Genomic DNA, 22686 nt, shown 5'->3' with positions numbered 1-22686 from the left:
GGTGGAGAGACAGGAGAAATATTTGAGAGGTAGACTAAGAGATACGGTGACTGAGTGCATGTGAGGGCGTGAAGGCGAGGGAAGAGAAAAGAATGATTCCTAAGGTTTTTGGTTTTTTTTTGGCTTGAGTGCGTGACCCTAAGTGGGAGCAGTCTCAGTAGCGGTTTGGGACCCAAGCCAGATAATGGATGTGAAAGCGCTTTAGGAAAGGTCAAGCGGCGGCTGAAATCGCATGGTGAGCCCGAGGCAGTGAGTTCCATCTTACATTTGGGGAAACTGAGGCACGAGAGACCGGCAGGTGGGGTCAAGCCACGTCCCACACCTCTTCCGTGGATGAAAGGACAGAGGCGCGTGAGGTACCTGCTAAGCGCCCGTACTGTGCCCCGCCCCGCCGGCTTCCCTGTCCGCTGCTCGGGTCCCAATAAAGTTATTGAAATTGACACCGGTTGCCAAGGAAGTGGGTCGCCGAGCCGGGTTGCTAAGGAAGTGAGCGGCGACCATCTCTCCCCATCCGGGGCAGCGGGGAATGGCTGAGCCCGGGGCTTGCCGCCGCCCCCGCCGCCGCCGCCGCCGCCGCCGCCGCCGCCCGCTGTCGGCTCGCGCCTCAGGTGAGTCGGGAGGGGCCCGGGCGCCACCGGGGCAGGTCCGTCGCGCCCGCCGCCCGCGATCCGTCCGGAGGCCCGCGCCGGCGCCGCCGCCTGGCTCTGCTGCTTGGCGAGCGGGAGCATCCTCTGCCCTGACTCCCGGGCATCCTCCGGCCGTCCGGGCGGCCTCGCCCCTCCTCCTTCGGGCGGAGGCGCGGCCTGACCCTCAGACCTGGCCGCCAGGGGCGGGGGGCCACCCGGGGGCGTCTGGGGCCGCGGTCAGGGACCCAGCACTGGAGAGAGGCAGGGGAGCGAGAGCGTGGGGACCGAACCTCGACCGCTGCTCCGGTTCACTGTATGACCTTGGGCCAGTCCCTTTCCCTCTCAGGCTGCAGCCGAGTGTTTGTCCAGGGGTCTCCTAACACTTGCTGCTCAGAGTGCTTAAGAGGATGAGGTGGGTACGTTGAAAGAGCCCTAAATGGGGCGAGGGAGAATTCTTAGGGCCCCCTGACATGGGGACCAAGAGTCCAGTTTTAAATCGGGAGTGTCTGCGTTGGAGACCCTGCATCTCCATTTGGTGATTGTTTGGCCTCGTCTTGGGCAAGTTGATCTCTGAGCCTTCATTTTCTGTAAAATGGGTTAATGAACCTCTGTGGGAAGCCAATGAAACAGAGTATTTGTCAGGTAGCTTGGCACATAGTAAGTGTCCCACAAGCCATTAGGAGGCATGTGGGGTGGTGTGGGCAAGGCTTCCAGGAGGTGACTTTGAGACTGGTGGGATTTAGGTGTGTAGAGCGCCAGCCTGTATGTGTACTCCTTCCCTGTTGACACCACCCCACCCCCCGCCCCCAGTTTTACTTCTCCACGCTGTGCAGAGCAGGGAAGGTGGTGTGGACCTGCACAGGTAGCCCTGGGGGTGGAAACCCAGAGGTCAAGTCCTTGTAGATGGCTGAGGTTAGCTGTCATTTTCAAATACTTGGACCCTGTTGGCCCGTCCAGAGCAAAAAGATATCTTATGTCTTTTGGGACGTGCTTAAAGCTTAGTAGCTATTTGCAAGTGTATGATTAAGAAACACTTTTCAGGTACATTATCTCATTTAATTTTCACGGAGGCTTTGCCAGGTAGGTGGTGACGTTATCCCCATTTCACAGATGGGACTGAGGCTCAGAAAAGGGAATGACTTGCCTGGGAATCTTACACCTATTAAGTAGTGGAGCTGGACACATTTCCAGGTGAATCCTGTATTTTCTCCCCTGTACCCTGATGTCTCTGCTTTCTCAACCATAACTGTTACAAAGCCACAGAGTATTCTTCTGTTTCTTCTGATTTCTGTGGTTAGAGGCTTTTCTTCAGTGGCGAGGAGATAAGATCTTATATAAAACTTCATTTAAATAGATGCCTTCCAGGGACGCTTGGGTACTTAGTCCGTGAAGCATCTGACTCTTGATTGTGGCTCAGATCATGATCTCACCATTTGTGAGATCGAGCCTCACGTCAGGCTCTGTGCTAACAGCATGGAGCCTCCTTAGGATTCTCTCTCCCTCTCAGTCTGCCCCCCCCCCCCCGGCAAATAAATAAACATTAAAAAAATTAAATAGATACCATCCAAAGTGTGGACCTCAAAAAAGAGCTGGATTTTTTTTTTTAATTTTTTTTAACCTTTATTTATTTTTGAGACAGAGAAAGACAGGGCATGAACGGGAGAGGGTCAGAGAGAGGGAGACACAGAATCTGAAACAGGCTCCAGGCTCTGAGCTGTCAGCACAGAGCCCGACGCAGGGCTTGAACTCATGGACCATGAGATCATGACCTGAGCCGAAGTCAGCTGCTTAACCGACTGAGCCACCCAGGCGCCCCAAGCTGGAACTGTTTTAAATTTTTTAATGTTTATTTATTTTTGAGAGAGAGAGAGAGACAGAGTGCAAGTGGGGGAGGTGCAGAGAGAGAGAGAGGGAGAGGGAGACACAGAATCCGAAGCAGGCTCCAGGCTCCGAGCTGTCAGCACAGAGCCCAATGTGGAGCTCAAACCCATGAACCATGAGATCATGACCTGAGCTGAAGTCAGACGCTCAACCGACTGAGCCACCCAGGCGCCCCTAGAGCTGGAATGTTTAAAAGGCGACTTCTCTGTCCTTCAGTTCCCTCCTCTTTAAAATGAAAGAAGCAGGCTAGATAGTATCTGAAGGCCCTTTCAGTGTTCTTGTGCAACTCTCCTTGCAAGCTACTGGTTTTAAAAGCATGGAATCAGGCTGTCTGGGTTCAAGTCTCAGCTCTGCCACCTCCAAGCTGCATGCCACTGAGCAATTTACTTCCATCTCTGTGCTGCAGTTTCCCCACCTGAAAAATGGGGATAACGAAAGTATCTACTATGTATGGCTGTTGTGAGGATTCATTGGAGCCTAATACGTTAAAGTGCGTGGCCTGTTTGATAAATGTTAGCTCTTATTATTTGGGCTTCACCTATACTACATATTATATTTATATACTTTATATCCTGTTTATGATTGGTGAGTGAATAAATTGAAGTATGTGCATACTACCAGGCTTGTCAACTTCAGAAGGTCACTGCAAGCTTGAAACAGTAGTTGTCACGGTAGAATATTAATGTCAGTATTATTATAGGGTCGCTCCAGGAACGTGCAATCCCCTGCCAGAATGGGTTGCAAAGAGAGATGAAAGCCGGTGGGAGGATGTCAACTCCCAATTGAGTAAATGTGTACTAAATCCCTCTGTGCCAAGCACAATAGAAGATGTGGAAATCAGTCCTGGGGTGTCCGGGTGGCTCAGTCAGTTAAGCATCCAACTCTTGATTTCGGCTCAGGTCACGATCTCACAGTCTGTGAGTTCAAGCCCTGCTCTGGGCTCTGTGCTGGCAACATGGAGCCTGCTTGGGATTCTCTCTCTCTCTTTCTCTCTCTCTCTCTCTCCCTCCCTCCCTCCCTCCCTCCCTCCCTCCCCTGCTTGCACTCCCATACAGTCTCTCTCAAAATAAACATTTTAAAAATTAAAAAAAAAACACAAAATCAGTCCCAATGCCATATACTTCAAGGACCTCAGAACGTAGTTTGTAGGTTACTAGGTTTTGAAATGATTCGACTTCTTTAAATGAATTCATGACTTGTGTTTAGCCCTACTGCAGAGTAAAGCTGCTTGTTCAGATCTCTTCTTTTTTGTCCCTAGGCTTCTGTTGGGTGCCTGGGTTAGCAGCTTCGTTTTATCCACTGGTGTGTGGGGCCCTACTTCATAATACAATGCTCTCTGTGTGGTTTACAGAAGTGCTTAAGCGTGCCTTCACTCATTTGGTCTTATTAATAACCCTGTGAGGAAGGTAGGTTACAGATTTAATTTCCCCATTTTGCAGTCCAGGCACCTGAGGGAAGAGAAGCCCTGCTACCACTAAGTGGCCCATTTCACATGGGAATTGGGTCTTCCTGCTCCAGGTTCAATGCTGCTGCCTATGCAGCCTCAGTTTGATTCGCTCCACATTTGCTGAGCACCTGGTATGTGTCAGGCCCTGTTCTAGCCTGAAGATACGATGGTTCTGAGATGGATGAGATCCTTGCTTTATGCAGCAGACACTCCAGTGGCAGCAGTAGAAAAATAAACCAAGGGGCGCCTGGGTGGCGCAGTCGGTTGAGCGTCCGACTTCAGCCAGGTCACGATCTCGCGGTCCGTGAGTTCGAGCCCCGCGTCGGGCTCTGGGCTGATGGCTCGGAGCCTGGAGCCTGTTTCCGATTCTGTGTCTCCCTCTCTCTCTGCCCCTCCCCCGTTCATGCTCTGTCTCTCTCTGTCCCAAAAATAAATAAACGAAAAAAAAAAAAAGAAAAATAAACCAAGGCCACCATTTGGAAAAGTGGCAGAAGGAACAGCAAGGGTAAACTGCTCCAACAGTGGCTGGAGCAGGTGAGTTGGGGTGGAAGGAGAGAGAGAGAGGAGGGAGGGGGGCTGATGGGGAGGGGTGAGGCCTCAGATCATACAGGGCCTTGTAGGCTAGAGTAAGCACTTGCGGTTTGATTCTAAAAGCTTGGGAGGCCAGTGAAGTCTTTAGGAAGGGAAATGACCATAGTCGATTTTGGGTTTTTAAAAAAATCATTCTGGCCTCTGTGTGGCCAATGGATTTTAAGGGGAATAAGCATGGCGGCCAGGAGGGTAGTTAGGAGACTGGTTGAGAAGTGATGAAGGCCTGCTGCAGGGGTAGCAGTGGAGGTGGGTCCAAGAGGGTGGACTGGGGATATGTTTTGGAGGCAGAACCAGCAGGATGGTGGTTGGGAGAAGAGCTGAAGGAATCAAGGATGATTCCTGGGTTTTTGGCCTGAGCAATTAGGTAGATGTTGGGTGGTGCCATCTGCCTTTAAAATGATGAAAGGACTTTTTGGTAAGGTGCCCTGTGGGGAAGAATTCGCGGTGGTTCACTCCGAACCTGTTGGAGGGGCAGAGGTATAAACATCATACCTTACAGTTCGTGGGGACGAGATCCCAGATTATGTGCAGGAGCGCAGACAGATGCATCTCCCCGAAGCCCTCACCTTGGACTTCCGCAAGCCCTACTTTTCTTGCACTCTGGCTCTTTGCCGGCTAGTGGAATGGCAGGCGTGGGCTTTGCCAGGGCAGTGCCCATCTGTCTCATGCTGTTGGTGTTGCTGTCCTGACTCGAGATCTTGGCTGATGAAGGCTGGAAGGAGGCTAGCCAGCTCTGGGAGAGAGTGAAGCTCACTGTCAGAGCCTCACACGGCCACAGTTTCCCTGCCAAAGTGGTTCTTTTCCTTGGCCCTCAAACGACATTTCTAAAGTTTCAGAGCTTTTGATTTGGGAATCCCTTGTGAAAAGCTGTTGTGTTCTGCCAGAATTCCTGGAGGATCCTTGAATGGAGTATCTCTTCTGAGCAAGAGAATTCGAGCCTTTTTTCCCTATAGGCTAATACTTGCACTGGTAAATGTAGGCTTACGATGTTGCAAGTTCCACATGGTGAATAGAAGACTAATAATCCCACCGCCTCCACTCGTATAGCCTTGTTTGCTGTTTAAAATGTTCTTTCCTGTGTGTTCTTATCCAGTAATGCCAGTCCATGGAGGTCATGTGGAATATGTACCAATCCCCAGTTTACAGACGAGGCATTGAGATGCCAAGAGGTCGTTGTTTTTGTCAGTAACGTTAGGCACCTGCTAGGTGCTGGGTGAGGGAGATTCTTGCAGCTCAGGGAGTGTGTTTTTCATGTCAGAAGTACCCTTGTCCCCTGGAGCTTGCTAGAAGCGCAGAATCTGGGCCTAGATCTAATAAACCGGGCTGCATTTTACCAAGACCCCTGGGTGTCTCCTGTGCAAGTTAAAACTTGAGAGGTGCGCTTATTTGGTACTAAGTGGCAAAACTAGGGCTTGCCTGTGATAACGATAATAAAAGTGACAGAAATAGCTAACATTCATTGAGCCGAGCACTGTTGTAAGTACTTGACCCACGTTGTCTCATGCAGTCCTCATAGCAACCCTGACCATGGGTACTGTTACGAATCCCACTTTCCAGAAGAGGAAAGCAGAGGCACAGAAAATTCCCATAACATCCCCGGATCCTTTGCTCTTTCTGCCGCTGGGTTTTCCAGGTGAGCAGTCCTTCCCTGCTGTCTTGTCCAGAGCCGTTCTCTTCTGTACGTGATACTAATGTTACATGCTGCTGAGAAAGTGACTTGAAAGAATGTTTGAGGAAATCAGGGGAAGAACCCTTGAGCTATTTTAACTGAATGAGATGGATGTCAGTCACTTGACCCATAGTCAAGAAACAGATATGCAATTTATAAGATAAGCACCTCTCACACTTCTTAACAGTCCAACACTCAAGGCCGTAACAGCTGATGTGGGTAGGAACTGCGAGCCTGTACTGAGTCATTTGACCCTACTCTGTTTCTTGATGGTGGTGATAATATCTGTGCGGAGAAGAGGGCAGCCAAAGTCCCATACCACCCGCTGACTGGCTGCAAAGGATGCCTCAGTTTTCCCTCTCTGCCCTGTGGCCTCATTGTTTTCCTTTCAACATCTCCTTATCTCAGAGCTTAAAGTCTTAGAAAGATTTCTTGGTCAAGGTATGCCCGTAGAATCTTAGGTTTCTTGGTCACAGGAAATTCTGGTGTGAAAAGGCAGTGGGATCAGATGGGGTGGGGCAAGGATTCTGGTAGCAATTCTGCCACTTGCTGTGTGACCTCAGGCAAGTAATTCAACCTCTCTGGCTCTCAGTCGCAGTCTCTCTCCCTCTCTCTCTCTCTCTCTCTCTCTCTCAGTCTCAGAGTCTCAGTCTCAATATATACAAAATAAGGACCTGGAACAACTTTCCAAGGCTCTTCCAGCCCTGCCTGGAAGACTGAGTATGGAGTTGAGTGGTATTTTCTTTCTTGGTGACTTCATGCTGGGCTTTCACCCAGGCCTTCCAGGGTGGGGCTTTTAAAGCACATTTCTGGGCCGCCAGAGATCCTTGATTGCCATCAGCTCATCTTATCAGCCTCACACATCTGCATTGCAGCTGGGGATGTTTCTGTTTAAGGCTCAACTAGTCCTGGTGACACATTGTGTCTCCTCACTTTGTCACACTGCAGGCATTGAGCTCTTCACACACAAGCAGATCTATCTTTAGTATGCTGATTTATTTAAATCAGAGTTTGCATTAGAGAGCACCAGTGATCATTATGGTGGGTGTGGTTTTATTTTTATAGTTTTTGGCAGGATATTTGCAGCACTTGCATTTTGTCATATTTGAACATGGTGTATAAGTGGAAGCGGGTCCAAGGGAACAAGGAATTAGAGCAGATTATCATGCTCTTACCTACTCTGGGGTCCTTCACATCACCTTCAGCAGAGGTTCCAGGAACTGCCTGCTTCGGGGCTGTTGTGTGGGAATAAAGTCAATGGAAACTAGAAGCTCATGGAATGGTCTCCAGCAGTGTAGTGGATTGCAGTAATCATTACTTTATAACACATTTCGGTAACCTAAGCAAAAAAAAAAAAAAAAAAAAAAAGAAAGAAAAATCTAGCTAGTAAATCACAAAAGATTCCATTCAGGTAAGATAAAATATCAGCTCAGGTTACTTAAGATAACCACAAGAAGATTGTTCTTGGTGGAAATAGTTACTGGTTTTGCAAGATCTGCAGTAACCAGTCAGATTCTAGCCTAAGAAATATATCGTGTTTTTCCTTCCTTATTTCTTCAGTTGGCAGCATTTTTTAATAGCATTTTTTTTCCTGTTTATAAAAATAATGAATTTCTGTTGAGGAAAAATGAGGAAAGTCCTGAAAAGATCCAACTTTTAAGATTCACTTTGGGGCACCTGGCCGGCTCAGTCGATGGAACATGGGACTCTTGATCTCGGGGTTATGAGTTCAAGGCCCATGCTGGGCATGGAGATTGCTTAAAAATAAAATCTAAAAAAAAAGAAAAAAAATGCTTTGAAAGATTCACTTTAGGCGTGTCTGGGTGCCTCAGTTGGTTAAACGTCTTGAGTTTGGCTCAGGTCATGATCTCGTGGTTCGTGAATTCGAGCCCTGCATCAGGTTCTGTGCTGACAGCTCAGAGCCTAGAGCCTGCTTCAGATTCTGTGTCTCCCTCTGCACCTCCCCTGCTTGTGTTCTCTCTCTCTCTCTCAAAGAATAAATAAACATTAAAAAAAAATTTTTTTTTAAAGAGTCACTTTAAGTCCTACTGCCCAAAACTAGCCACTATAACATCTTACTATCCAAAGACAAAGATATCCCTAAATATATTTTATCTAGTGGATGTACAATTCTTACCTATTTCCCCTATTGTCATTTAGGCTAGTTTCAATGTTAAATATTATAAATAATGCCACAGAGAACATCTTGATGATTATCTTTGTGTAAACCTTTGTCTGCATTTCTGATGATTTCTTTAGATTATTTAATTAAAAAATTTTAATTACAAAGGCAGCCTCCTTAAATCACATTTTTAACAAGGCAATGTCTAAATAAAGTTGGAAAGGCAGACATTTTACTACAATTTGGTGGAGAGGAGTTGCCTATGAAAATGGTATTCTAGGGGCACCTGGGTGGCTCAGTCGGTTAAGCGGCCGACTTCGGCTCAGGTCATGATCTCGCAGTCCGTGAGTTCGAGCCCCGCGTCGGGCTCTGTGCTGACAGCTCAGAGCCTGGAGCCTGTTTCAGATTCTGTGTCTCCCTCTCTCTGACCCTCCCCCATCCATGCTCTGTCTCCCTCTGTCTCAAAAATAAATAAACGTTAAAAAAAAAATTAAAAAAAAGAAAAGAAAATGGTATTCTAACTCAATTTCGGCATTCTTGTCTACTTGCAGATATGTTCTTAGATAAATGTACACTCAAAGTGTTACCTTTCATGTTGCATCTGGAAATGTTCATTTCATATTTCAGAACCATGTTTCCATGTTTAGTAGTTATGAACTAGTAAACTTTCCCTGGCATTGGGCATTTGTTTCCAGACTTTTACAATGACATAACGGGCTCTAATGAACATCTTTGCTTCTCTCTCTCAGCCTCATAAGAGAACAATTCTAATAAATAAATAGATGGTTTGGGGAAGGTTAGAATTTTCAAAGTTCTAAAGGAGAACCGTATGTTTTCCTTCTTAAAATTTTATTGGGATCCTCCAAAAGTGTTAAAAAAAAAAAAACAACTTTATTGAGATATAATTCCCATACCATAAAGTATCTTTTCATAGTTTTTCTCAGCCTTCTTTGCTCCTTCTCCTGCATTTTCTTTTTGATACAGAATTCCCACTGTATAAGACCCGGAACACGGGCCTATATAAACCCTCCGTTCCCTGAGCAGGCTGTTGGCTGGTGACATTGACTGGAAATACTGTACATACATTATCAGGTTTGTGCACTGCACGAGCTCTCACTATGAGAGCAAGCGTATCAATGTGGAATTGGACAGTGCACCATGACAACTGTGGACTTTTGGAGAGGGATTTTTAAAAAACATTTAACTCATCAATTACTGAAATAAGTTCTTTGATTTATGGGAGATTCTGCTTCGTCAGCTTTGGAAACTGTTTGCTATAGAGGTGGCACATGTAGGGTGAGCTTCTCCAACATGAGTATACACGCAAATCATCAGAAGTCTCAATACAATGGGATTCTGATTTGGGGGGATCTAGATGGGGTTAGATTCTGCAGAGTTAAACCAGGTAGAACAGGAGAAGATTTTAGGTCGCACTCAATACAGCATCCAAAATTATATTGAATGACATGGATTAGGATGAGGTTGTTAGCGTTATTCCCTTTTAAACTTTCTTCTGGCTATGTCAAGGAGAACATTTGTGTGCTTCCTGTCTGTTTCTTAACACTTGCTAAGTTGGTTTTCTAACCAAGAGAGATCAGACCGTCAGCCCTTAGGTAAGCCATAGTATCTAGCTAGAATTTAGTGACATTGTTGTGTGTCCTTATATTTATTTTCATAGTTACCTTCTGTGTATAGTAAGTGATACTGATTTTCTATTCATGCTAGTGATACAAAGTTTCTTTGTGTTAGAAGAAAGTAGATTTAAAGAAAAACCTTGAGTAAATAATAGTACAGGTGGTTCATGGAAATGGTAAAAATCATGAAGAGACAATCAGATGACTGATATTTAGGGCTGGTGTAGGAAAAAGGCCATGAACTTTGGAGCCAGGCAGACCTGGTTTCTGCGTATTTTGCCACTTATTAACCCGGTGTGCCATGTTACTGCCCTCTCCCCTGCTCAGGACTTTTCTCCTCCAGATTGGGTCAGGGCAGAAGCACCTCCTGTGGGCCAGGCCCCGTAATGCTTGTCTCCTCTGATGCTCAGACAACTCCATGTGGCAGGGTATTGGTGGTCTTCCCATTTCACAGACAAGCAAATAGTCTCAGAAGGAACTTGTGCCGGGTTCCAGAGCTAGGAATGGTAGCACTGGGTTTCAATCTCACGTGTACCTGAATGTCTCTTTTCATTACTCCAGGCCACTTCCCTCTTTCAAATGTAGATTTTGCTCTGGCTCTCTACCCAGCTGAATGGCAGTCTGATTAAAATGAAAGGTCACTGAGGGGCGCTTGGGTGGCTCAGTCAGTTAAGCCTCTGACTCTTGATTTTGGCCCAGGTCATGATCTCATAACTCATGAGTTCGAGCCCCACGTGGAGCTCCGTGCTGGCAGTGTGGAGCCTGCTTGGGATTCTCTCTCTCCTCTCTCTCTCTCTCTCTCTCTCTCTCTCTCTCTCTCTCTCACAACAAATAAACTTCAAATAAAATAAACAGAAAATAAAATTGTTAAAAAAAGAAAAGTCATTACGCACACCCATGTTCACTACAGCATTACTCACAGTTGCCAAGAGGTGGGAGTTGCCCAAACGTCCCTGGACAGACCAGTGGATAAAGAAAATGTGGCATATACACACAATAGGATATTATTTAGCCTCAAAAAAACAAGGTGATCTTGTCACATGCCACAACACAGAGGCAGAGTGGTGGTTTGCAGGGGCTGGGGAAAGGGGGAAATGGGAAGTTTCTGCTTGATAGGTATAGAGTTTCAGTTTGGCACGATGAAAAAGTTCTAGAGCTCTGTTACAATGTGGATGTAGTTGGCACTGGATTGTACACTTAAAAGTGGTTCAGAGGGTACATTTTGTATATAAGTGTAGGGTTTTTTTTACCACAATTAAAAATTTCTTAAAAGTAGAAAAAGAAAAAAAGCCATTGGTCAGAAGGCATTTTTTTTTTTCATTTTGGAAAATGTCAAGCGTACATAAAAATAGACTAATATAATGAACCATGAACCCATTACCCACTTCCAGCAGTTATCAGCACACGGCACTTCTGTTCTACCTACAACCTCCCGTGCACCCCACCCCACTCTGGCACACAGTATGTAACTTTATCTGAAAACACTTTTACGTGTACGCCTAAAGTAAGAACTTTTTCTAAAGAGCACCATTTTCACACCTAAAAAAAGGTAACGATAATTCTTTAACCACCTAATATCTGGTGTGCAAATTTGCTCGATTGTCTCATACGTTTTGTAATAGTTGGTTCATTTGGCTCAAGATCCAAAAAGGGCCCCCATCAAGCACCAAATGTTATATTTGGTTGATTTAACTGTCTTACATCAAAAGAGTGTATACATTTTTATTTTTATTTATTTTTTTAATTTTTTTTTAACGTTTATTTATTTTTGAGACAGAGAGAGACAGAGCATGAACAGGGGAGGGTCAGAGAGAGGGAGACACAGAATCTGAAACAGGCTCCAGGCTCTGAGCCGTCAGCACAGAGCCCAACGCGGGGCTCGAACTCACAGACCGTGAGATCATGACCTGAGCCGAAGTTGGACGCTTATCCGACTGAGCCACCCAGGCGCCCCAGAGTGTATACATTTTTAGTAGAGAAACAACTTCACTTCTTTCCTGGATGAGTACTTGGAATGAGAAGTTCCTGGAAGGAAGGCTGTTCTGGCCTCATAGTCTAGTGGTGGTTCAGAGTGTAAGTTCTGTGTGTTGGGCTGGTGTGGGCAACAGGGTGCACTGGCGGTGGGGGGATTAGTGAGACAGCCTGGGGAGGGGGTAGATGGCGCCCTCTGTCAAAAAGGAACCTGCATAGCTTTTACAGCTCTAGGAATTGATCCTGCTAATTACTCCTACCTGTAGCTAACGGTGTATATTCAGGATATTCACTACGGCATCGTTTGCAGTAGCAAAAGACCAGGAACCACGAGAAGACGTCCCGGTAGTGGAATAATCAAACACCTTAAAAATTTATTTTATTTATTTATTTTTTTAAGTAAAGTCTACACTCAACTTGGGGCTGGAACTCAAGACCCTGAGATCAAGAGTCACATGCTCTACTGACTGAGCCAGCCAGGCGCCCCATCAACCACACCGTGACGTCTAGGCAGCTGTTTGAAGGAGGGGGGTGGTGGTAGTGCAGAAATTGCTTCCAGGATCTATAAAGTAAGATGGAGAACAGTACATAGTATACTTCCACTTGAATTAAAAAAAAAAAAAAAAAAAAAAAGATGGGCGAGCAATACAGATATATTAATGCTTAGGTATGCATTGAGTATTTCCCCAGGGGTCGGGGGAAGATTACTTGCTCATTACTGTACAGCCTGAATTGTTTTAATCTATGCATATATTGATATACACATGCACATATGCATATATATGTGTGTATTAAGAATAAGTTTATAGGTAGGCCTTTAAATAAGATAAGCCTAGTTTTGAATCCTGATTGTTCCACTTAATTGCTCTGAGACCTTGGGCAAATTAATTTCTCTGAACCTCCCATCCTTATTTTTAAAATGAGGCTAATACCTATTCCTCATAAGGTGATGTTGAGGATTAGAAGAGGAATATACGTTAAGCTCTTGATATACTGTGAATTGCAAGTGTCGAATATGACAAAACCTCAGACCTACACTGATCCTAATAAGAAGTAGCCTCTAGATTTGACTATATTTTTATGAATGTATTTTCTGAATGTTTCACAACTGGATTAAAAAAAGAAAGGATTTCTTTCCCACTTTTTCCCTCTAAATAAATGCTTTCTTTGTCTGCCTGTTTGGGTTATCAAATGACAGGGCATGCATGGTGCCAGTTTGAATTCAGGGCAGGAATTTATTTGTTCAGGGTTCTTGTATGTAACCTTTGTAGGTTTCTTTCCAGATAAGTAGCCTGTCTTCCTAAAACACTTAATCTGAAATCAAGTTGCTAGACTTTTTCCCCCCAAGGAAACAATAGCTTCATTGCCATCCCCCTTCTTGATTATAAGAAACAAAATATATGCAGCTGTCAAAAAGGCCAAAGGAAGCAAAAAAAAAAAAAAAAAAAAAAAAAAATCACTTGCAAACTCAGTCCCAGAGTAAATTAACTTTACTAATCTTGCACTAGGCTAAGCAGCGAGCATTAATTTATTAGTTTATTTAATCCTTAGAACAGTTCTTTAAGGTATGTGTTATTAACTGCATTTTATGTAAGAAACTATGACTTAGGTAACTTTGTCAAGATATTGTAACTAAGTGGCAGTGCAGAAATTAAAACCCTGACCTGTTGGACGCTAAAGCTCATGCTTTTAGCGCAGAGCCTGCTTGGGATTCTCTCTCTTCCTCTTTCTCTGCCCCTCCCCAACTTGTACCGTCTCTGTCTCTCTCAAAATAGATAAATAAACTTAAAAAAAAATAATAAAGCTCATGTTTTTAACCATGACTTTACCCTGTTTCCCTCACGTCTTTTTCTGTACATGTGCGTGTACACATGTAAACATAAATCACGTCACAGTAGCTCTTCTCTTTGGTAGCCTGCTTTTTTTTTCACTCAGCCAAATGTCACGAATATCTTCCTAGATGTAAATACTTAGAGGTTTATTGCCATTCTTAATGACTGCATAATTTCCCATTGTAGAGATGTGTTATAACTTAACCAGTCCTTTACTGATGAGTATTTAGGTGGTTATAGATGGTGCTGTAATAAATATAAACATGTGTGTGCATCTTGCATATATATTCAGGGATTGATGTCCTTAATTAGATCCTTAAAATAATTCCAAGAAATGGAGTTGCTGTTTGAAGGGAGTGTTACGTTTTGACTGTTACACTTCAATGGATTGATTGACTGTTTGATTCAAGATATTGATTACTCAACTGTTAGCAAATAATCTGTGCCAGTTTGAGATGCTGTGGCTCTTATACGTACTGTAAGGGACAGCTTGAAAGTTTTTAGACAATTCACACAATTATGTGATTATAAACAGTACCTGTAATAACAACAGACTGTATTTTATTAACCTTTGGTCTAAATGCCTTTAGGGCGGAGACTACATGACTTGCTACAATGACATTAGAATGTTAAAGAGTCTAGTACTGTAGACCTCATGGAAGCTCTTTTAGACACTTCACCATAAAGTTGAGATAAGTATTTTTACTCCTAGGGCCCTTTGTTCATCAGTTAAAACGTTGCTTTTCCCTTCCTGCCTCTCTTTCTTCTTTCCTTCCTTCCATCTTGACGCCCAGCCTGGCTCTCAGACCCACGACCTTGAGATCAAGAGTCACATGCTCCACTGACTGAGCCAGCCAGGCACCCCAAAACATTTTTACTACCTTATATTCATGGTGGTCAGTAAAACTGGGTAGATGAAAGGAAGAAAATAATGAGTTTTAACAATTGGATATTACTTTACTAATTAATTTCACAAAATTTTTCCATCTCCTTTTTCCCCTAATTTTATTTTTCTGACCACACAGTATATTCCCACTAGTCAAAACCCAAGAGGTCTAAAGGGTATACATGCAAAGTCTCCCTCCTGCTCTTACCCCATGCCGTATAGCTCTTTCCTTATAGGCAGCCAGTGTTGTTATCTGGCTCATGAACATCCCTTAAAATATATTTTATGCACATATAAGCAAATATAGAACTGTTCCCTCAACACAAACCCAATGTCATTTTTTTTTAAAGTTTTTTTTTTTTTTTTTTTTTTTAATTTTTGAGAGAGAGAGAGACAGACAGACAGAGCGTGAGCTAGGGAGGGGCAGAGAGAGAGGGAGACACAGAGTCCAAAGCAGGCTCCAGGCTCTGAGCTGACAGCACAGAGCCTGACATGAGGTTCAAACTCGTGAACTGCGAGATCATGACCTGAGCTGAAGTCTGGCTTTCAACCGACTGAGCCACCCAGGTGCCCCAAATCCAATGTCCTTTTAAACATTTTTAAAGATTTTTAAACATTTTTTTTTTTTTTTTTTTTTTTGAGGGGGAGAAAGAGAACTTGCACATGCATGTGAGCACAGGGGAGGGGCAGAGAGAAAGTGGGAGAGAATGAATCCCAAACAGGCTCTGTGCTGTCAGCGGAGAGCCTGACTCAGGGCCCAATGTCACAAACTGTGAGATCATGACCTGAGCCAAAATCAAGAGTTCGATGCTTAACTGACTGAGTCACCCAGGCACCCCCCAATGTCCTTTTAAAAGTTTCTCAGTGATGTTATTTTTCAACAAGAGATGAATAATCTTGTTTCAAAAATTGTGTAACTCCCATTAATGGGAGACCCAGAATTGGGCTTGCTCTCTGATACTTCAAAACAGCACTGGTTGTGAGAGTAGTGTTGATGGTGATGAGGTAGATACAGAGTAGAAAACAGCCACTTCCCTTGAGAGAAACTTGCACAGGGAGTTAGCTTAAGCCTGGTTAATAGGGAGCTGCTTTATCTTCTTGCCTGAGAGTTGCAGTGTTTCTCAGATGGCCCACGTGATCTGTGGCTTCAGCTGCCTTTCAGATCCTCTGAGTCCTTGAACTCCAGGCCAGGGCGGTTGGCAGGTGGTTGCCTGGTCTGATCTTAGAGGACACTGCATTGGAATGCATTGATTAAAGATGCATTAGCATGCACTCTGTGCACCTGCAGATTGCTCCGCCTTGCAGGGCTGTTTCTGGTAAATTGTCAGACCTTTATTTTTTTCCCCTTTGAAGATACCACATGCTCACTAAAGAATAGATCACTATTGATGTTTTGATGGGACTTAATTTTTATATAATTGTGATTGCATGCGTTCAGTTTTGTAAACTGCTTTTTCATTTGTGATAAGCATTTTCCATGCCATTACAGACCCTTGGTAAGTGTCATTTAAAAAGGTAGATTAGGGGAGCCTGGTGGCTCAGTTGGTTAAGCATCTGACTTCGGCTCAGGTCATGATCTCTCGGTTCGAGCCCTGCATCGGGCTCTCCATTCTCAGCGCAGAGCCCACTTCAGATCCTCTGTCTCCCTCGCTTTCTTCTGCTACCCTGCTCGGGCACTCTCTTTCTCTCAAAAATGAATGAAAACATTAAAAAAAAAAAAAAAGATAAAGGTCTAGGGGCACCTGGTGGCTCAGTCGGTTAAGCATCCGACTTTGGCTTAGGTTATGATCTCGCAGTCTGTGTGTTCGAGCCCCGCGTCGGTCTCTGTGACGACAGCTCAGAGCTTGGAACCTGCTTCGGATTCTGTGTCTCCTTCTCTCTTTGCCACTCCCCCACTCACATTCTGTCTCTCTCTCTTTCAAAATTAAACATTTAAAAACAATTTAAAAAGATAAAGGTCTAAAGAAAACCTCCTCTTAAAAAAAAAAAAAGACTTGCATGGCAGGCCTTTCTTTTTTTTTTTAAGTTTTTTTTTTTAATGTTTATTTATTTTTGGGACAGAGAGAGACAGAGCATGAATGGGGGAGGGTCAGAGAGAGAGGGAGACACAGAATCCGAAGCAGGCTCCAGGCTCTGAGCTGTCAGCACAGAGCCTGACGTGGGGCTTGAACTCACAGACCGTGAGATCATGACCTGAGCCGAAGTCGGACGCTTAACCGGCTGAGCCACCCAGGTGCCCCCAGGCCTTTCTTAATCAGATCATGTATACGTGAATTTGGTTATAGACAGAGATGCCTATAGGAGCCAGGCAGGAAATACAAATGGGCAAAGCATGTTGGGTGTGACTATAGAGAGCGGGGTTGGGGCAGATTGGAGAGGCTGGGCTCTCCAAAGTGGCAGGTGTTTTCTCAGTTCCTATTGCTACCATTTGGGTCATGGGCTAGGGGCTGTCAGATACTCCTATTCTTCAAGAGAAGCGGAAAACCTGTTTTGTTTTGTTTTTTTAATTTATTTTTATTTTTTTATTATTAAAGAAACTTAAGTTTATTTATTTACTCTGAGAGAGAGAGTGTGAGCATGTGTGCAAGTGCGCACATGAGTGGGAGGGTGGGGTAGGGGAGGGAGGGGCAGAGAGAGAGGGAGAGAATCCCAAGCAGGCTCCACACCATCAGTGCAGACCCCGACACAGGCCCGATCTCACAACCATGAGATCGTGACCTAAGCTGAAGTCGGGAGTTGCATGCTTAACTGACTGAGCCATTCAGGTGCCCCAAACCTGGTTTGTTTGTTTTTTAATGTGAAATTGGTGGTTTTTTTTTTTTTTTTTTGAGAAAACAAATTTTTACATATTCAGAGAATAATATGGGAAACAATCAGGATTGATAGCAGTTAACATTTTCTCTTATTTTCTTCAAGCCTCATTTCCCTGGGGTTTTTGTTTGTTTGTTTGTTTTATTTTGTTTTTTGTTTGAAGTAAACTCACCTCCCAATGTGGGGCTTGAACTCATCACCCTTAGATCAAGAGTCGCATGCTCCACCAACTGAGCCAGCCAGGCACCCCACCCTGTTCTATTTTTTTAAGAGGAATGATAAAATATTACAGATAAAATTGAAATATCCTTCCCATTATTTAAAATTTTTTTTCAATTTTAGAATGAGCGCATGAGCAGGAGAAAGGGGCAGAAGGGAAGAGAGAGACAGAGACAGAGACAGAGACAGAGAGAGAGAGAAAGAGAATCCCAAGCAGGCTCCATGCTCCAAGCAGAGCCCTCTGTGGGGCTGACCCCACGACCCTGGGATCATGACCTGAGCAGAAATCAAGAGTCCGACGCTCAATTGACTGAGCCACCCAGATGCTCCAAAATATCCTTCCCAGTTTTAATCCCATTCTCCACCTCTCACCCTGCCCAGTTTGGGCAGCTGCTATCATAAATTGTATATCTTTCTATCCCATTTTTTAATACTTACAAATGCAGCTCTATGAGCACCATATTATTTTATAAATTTTTTGTTGTTTTATAAATTTTTAATCATAATTATCACTCTGTACTTGCTTTTTCACTCAGCCCGTTTATTTATCCATGTAAACAAAGTCTAATTCAGGCTTGGCAGACTTTTCTGTAAAAGTTCAGGCAGTAAATATTTTAGGTTTTCTGAGCCAGACTGTCTCTGTTACAGCTACTCAACTCTGATATTTTATAGCTAACGCAGCCATAGGTAATGTGTAAACAGAGGAGGTATGGCTATGTTCCAATAAAATTTTATTTACAAAAACAGGATGTGGGCCGGATTTGGTCCCTGGGCTAGAGCTTGCTAACCCCTGCTCTAATGTATTCCTTTTTCCTACTGAATAGTATAGTGTGTATGATGTGATTACACCATATGCTATTTTTCAATTCCCCTGGTTTAGGTTGTTTCCAGCTCTTCTATTTTAACATGCTGCAGGAAACATCCTTGTCCATGTTTCCTTGTGTACACATTCAAAGGTTTTTCACTAGGACATACACATAAATAGAAGTGGAATTGCTGAGGCTTTTTTTTTTTTAATTTAAACAAATAAAATGGACCAAATAAAATGCTTCAGGTAGAAGAATGTAACCAGTTTGAGACCTCTGTCCTAGAATCTCTATAGGAAGCCAATAGTTAGTGAGAATCCAATCCACACTTACTTCTAGAATTTGAGGCAAGAATCCGTGACAACCAGCAAAGATGAGGGTGCATTCACCCAAGTATAAGAGCTGGAGAATGATCTGGAAGCGTGTGACCGCCATGAGAAATGCGTAACTGACTTCCTCAGCGGACAAAAGTGGTGAAGTTAGGAAGAAACTCAGCTTTTCGTGGGTAGTGGCCATTCAGATGGTGGTTGTTAACGTCGGGATGATCAGTTCTAACAGAAAAGCTATTCAGGATGAAGGTGACGAGCTGCTGACCTGTGGTTGCTTCTTTCCTGGCAATGCTGTGTGTTCCTTTAAAGATTTATCACTGCAATTAGACCGGCTAGAAGAAGAGTAAGGAAGGTAATAAAGCAAAGAAAGAGCGTCAGGGCATCCTTCCAAGAAAACCCTCTCCTCTGAGGAGGACCCAGAGCAAGTTTTTAAGCCCTGGTGGCAGGAAATTAAATTAGCCCATCTTCCTGAAGCAGTATGGCAACAATACATGACTCGTGCAGTCGAGCTCAGCGAGCTCAGCAAAGAAATGGTATTATTCTGTGTTCTGAGTTGAGATTTAATTAAGAGGACTCGGGCTTTGGGAATTCCTTCTTTTTGAAACATTTTAAGCATGATTGTAGGTCATTATCGTTCCTTTGTTTTTATCGTTTGGAAGAGCGCAAAAAATATACGGTCACCCTGCGGTGGACCTTTTCATTTTTTTAAACAGGCTCGGGGCCACCTTGTTTTGATAGGTAAAAGCTGGACAGCTCTGCCTCTTCTGTAATGCAGAAAAATTGGTCTCTCCTCTGACCCATTCTCCTCTTACCCCCCTTATGTTTCCTTTAAAAATTTTTTATTTTATTTTGTTTAAAAATTTTTTTTAATATTTATTTTTGAGAGAGAGAGAGTGAGAGAGAGAGAGAGAGAGAGGCAGAGCATGAGCAGGGGAGGGGCAGAGAGAGAGGGAGACACAGAATCCGAAGCAGGCTCCAGGCTCCGAGCTGTCAGCACAGAGCCCGACGTGGGGCCGAACCCATGAACTGTGAAATCATGACCTGGGCTGAAGTCGGACGCTTAACCGACTGAGCCACCCAGCCGTCCCTTTTCTTTCTTTCCTTTTTTTTTTTTTTTTAAGTTTTATTTATTTAAGTACTCTCCACCCAACATGGGGCTCAAACTCATGACCCCGAGATCAAGAGTCACACGCTCCTCCCACTGAGCCGGCCAGCCTCCCTCCCTTATGTTTCTTACTCCAAGTCTATAGGATCTTGTCTAAACCATCCCATGTGCTGCAGCAGAGGCCTCCCCATGGGAGGCTCAGGGGCTTGGGGTTTGAGCTTGGCCCCTGACTTTTGCAGGTCTCTGCTGACATGGAGGTAGAGACAGGCAAAGGATCAGCTGCAGTGGTAGCTTGGGGGCCATTGCCCTGGAAAAGAAAGGGAGACCAGACCGGCCATTCTAATGTCTAGTTCTTTCTTATCATTAGACAAAATTGTAATAGCGTATAGAAAGTGATGAACGAGGGACTGTCTTCCATGCTTTTCTTTAAATGGCTGGAGCTTCACTTCTAATTGAACATGGATTAAGTATTTGGATCTCAGTTTAATCTGATTTTTTTTCAGGGTGATAACTATAAAACTGAACAAGAGAATAAAAGTTAGGGCTCACTAGTCACCTCTGGAATGATCGTTTGACAAAGGTTTTGGATGAATCTGTATTAGTTAATTTTAATTACGCTTTATGTTAGTTCATAAAGTGCTTCCACCTTTGTAAGTACTGCCTAGTGTCACGATCATCCACCAGGAAGGAGCATTATCCGTCTTTTACCAATTTTACAGAAAATGGGTTCACAGAGGGTAAGAGGTTTTCTGGTTCTTCATTCTAGACATTATTTTATTACATCTAACAACTAGAGAAGTATGAAAAGTAAATTTTCGTGTTTCCGTGTGCTTAGCAGCAGAAGAATCTTTTATAAAAGCTTAGTGAGGGAACACGTTGACTCTCTATTAACCTGCAGCACATTTGCCTAGAACGGCCCGTCACTGCTTCACATTCTGCCACTCCTTTGTTGGCAGGGAATAGGTCATCCTCACAACTAAAAAGAAATTGTTATCACTGTTCTAAGTGTCTATTAATATTACAAATGCATATATCCTGTGAGCCGGCAGGTGCACACCTAGAAATTTAACTTAGAGCTATACTTGCTCACACATGCAAGGATGTGGTTCCAGTTTTTTCACAATAATACCAGAAACAGCTTAATACTAGAACTTAAGCTGCCGTATGGTGGGATATTTTGCTGCTGTCATAAGGAATAAGGCAACTCTGTGTCTACTGAGCGAACAGACTCCAAGTTATGTTGTTATTGAGGAAGGCAAGGTGCTGGACACTGTTGTTCCTGTGTATAACCTTCTACGCTTGTGTTAAAAAGGAAGGGGGCAAGTGGGCGCCTGGCCGGCTCGGTTGGAGGAGCGCGTGACTCTTGATCTTCAGGCCCCACGTTGGGTGTGGAGATTTGCTTGAATAAAGAAACTTAAAAAAGGGGGGGGGAGGGTAAGTATGTATTAAACATATTTGCTTGCTATGCATAAACTGGCTCAGGAAGATTAAAAAGCTAATAATACTTGCTGTGTGGGCAGGGACTTGGGTGGCTAGAGAACACGTGAGGCGAAGGGACCTGTCACTGAAAAGCGATTTGAATCAAGAAGCATGAGAATTACCTATTAAAAAAACCCCCAAAAACCCACACCAAGGTTTTTGGGAATTTGAGGTCCTCATACATACCTCTTTACTCTGATCTGTTTGCTCTCTTCCCCTTCCCAGAGGACCCACTTATTCATCCTTTCTCTTGTTCCCCGAGTTTTCTGGCACCACCAGATGAAGTTACTTAAAAAAACATTCTTTTTTTTTTTTTTAACGTTTATTTATTTTTGAGACAGAGAGAGACAGAGCACAAACAGGGGAGGGGCAGAGAGAGAGGGAGACACAGAATCTGAAACAGGCTGCAGGTTCTGAGCGGTCAGCACAGAGCCCGACGTGGGGCTCGAACTCACGGACCGCGAGATCATGACCCGAGCCGAAGTCGGACGCTTAACCGACCAAGCCATCCAGGCGCCCCTAAAAAACATTCTTAACACCTATTTTCTTATTTGCATTCAGATTGTATTAAGTTTGTTGATTGAATAAGTGCTTTCTCTGTTTGAATACATTTTGCACAAGCCATAGTTTATGATTTTAGGGTGGAAGAGAATTATGGGCACGAGATGGGAAATTCAAACAGCACAAACAAGTGCACAGTGAAGTCTTTTCTCTCTCTTGACCTGAGAGTCCTCTAGGCCCACAGTCCCTCTGCTGAGGCTGCCACTGTTACCACTTTGTTGTTGTGGTCACCGCTTTTATGTGCATACTTCTAATAATATTGTTTTGCCTATCAGACATAAACATGCATCCACGTATCCCCATGCTTACACAGTGTTAACCATTCTGTACACACTGGTTGCCATCTCCTGTTTTCAGTTAGCAGCACATCTTAGTATAGGGTTACATTTAGATTAGCACATTCTTCTCAGTAACTGCATAGGATTCCCCTGTATATACTATTATATATGTTTAATTTATTTAATCAGCCCCTTCTTGATGGGCGGTCCCAGGCAGTCTGTAGCTGTAGTCTGCCGCTACCACAAATGATGCCACAATGAATATCCTTGTATCTGTGGGATAAATTCTTAGAAATACAACTGCTACATCAGAAGGTACTGCTAGATGGTTCCAAATTGCTCTCTGTAGATGCCATAGTAGTTCTGCAGGATGGAAGATCATCCAGGCTTTGAAAAGGTTTTGAGCTGCCACAACCTGTAGTCTGAGACAAAGTGCCAG

General features: G+C 44.0%; 1 protein-coding gene across 1 annotated transcript in view; it reads left to right on the top strand.

Annotated features, from left to right (window-relative positions):
- The first annotated feature begins 528 nt into the window (after positions 1–528).
- Positions 529–22686, top strand: part of KIF3B (kinesin family member 3B) — a 42042-nt gene continuing 19884 nt past the window's right edge. Inside the window, exon 1 of the mRNA XM_030309822.1 lies at positions 529–608. The gene's annotated coding sequence lies outside the window, so the exon portion shown is untranslated. The remainder of the gene's footprint in view (positions 609–22686) is intronic.

Source organism: Lynx canadensis, chromosome A3 (assembly GCF_007474595.2).
Source record: "Lynx canadensis isolate LIC74 chromosome A3, mLynCan4.pri.v2, whole genome shotgun sequence".
Taxonomy (NCBI): domain Eukaryota; kingdom Metazoa; phylum Chordata; class Mammalia; order Carnivora; family Felidae; genus Lynx; species Lynx canadensis.
This window is presented reverse-complemented; position numbering and strand designations above follow the sequence as displayed.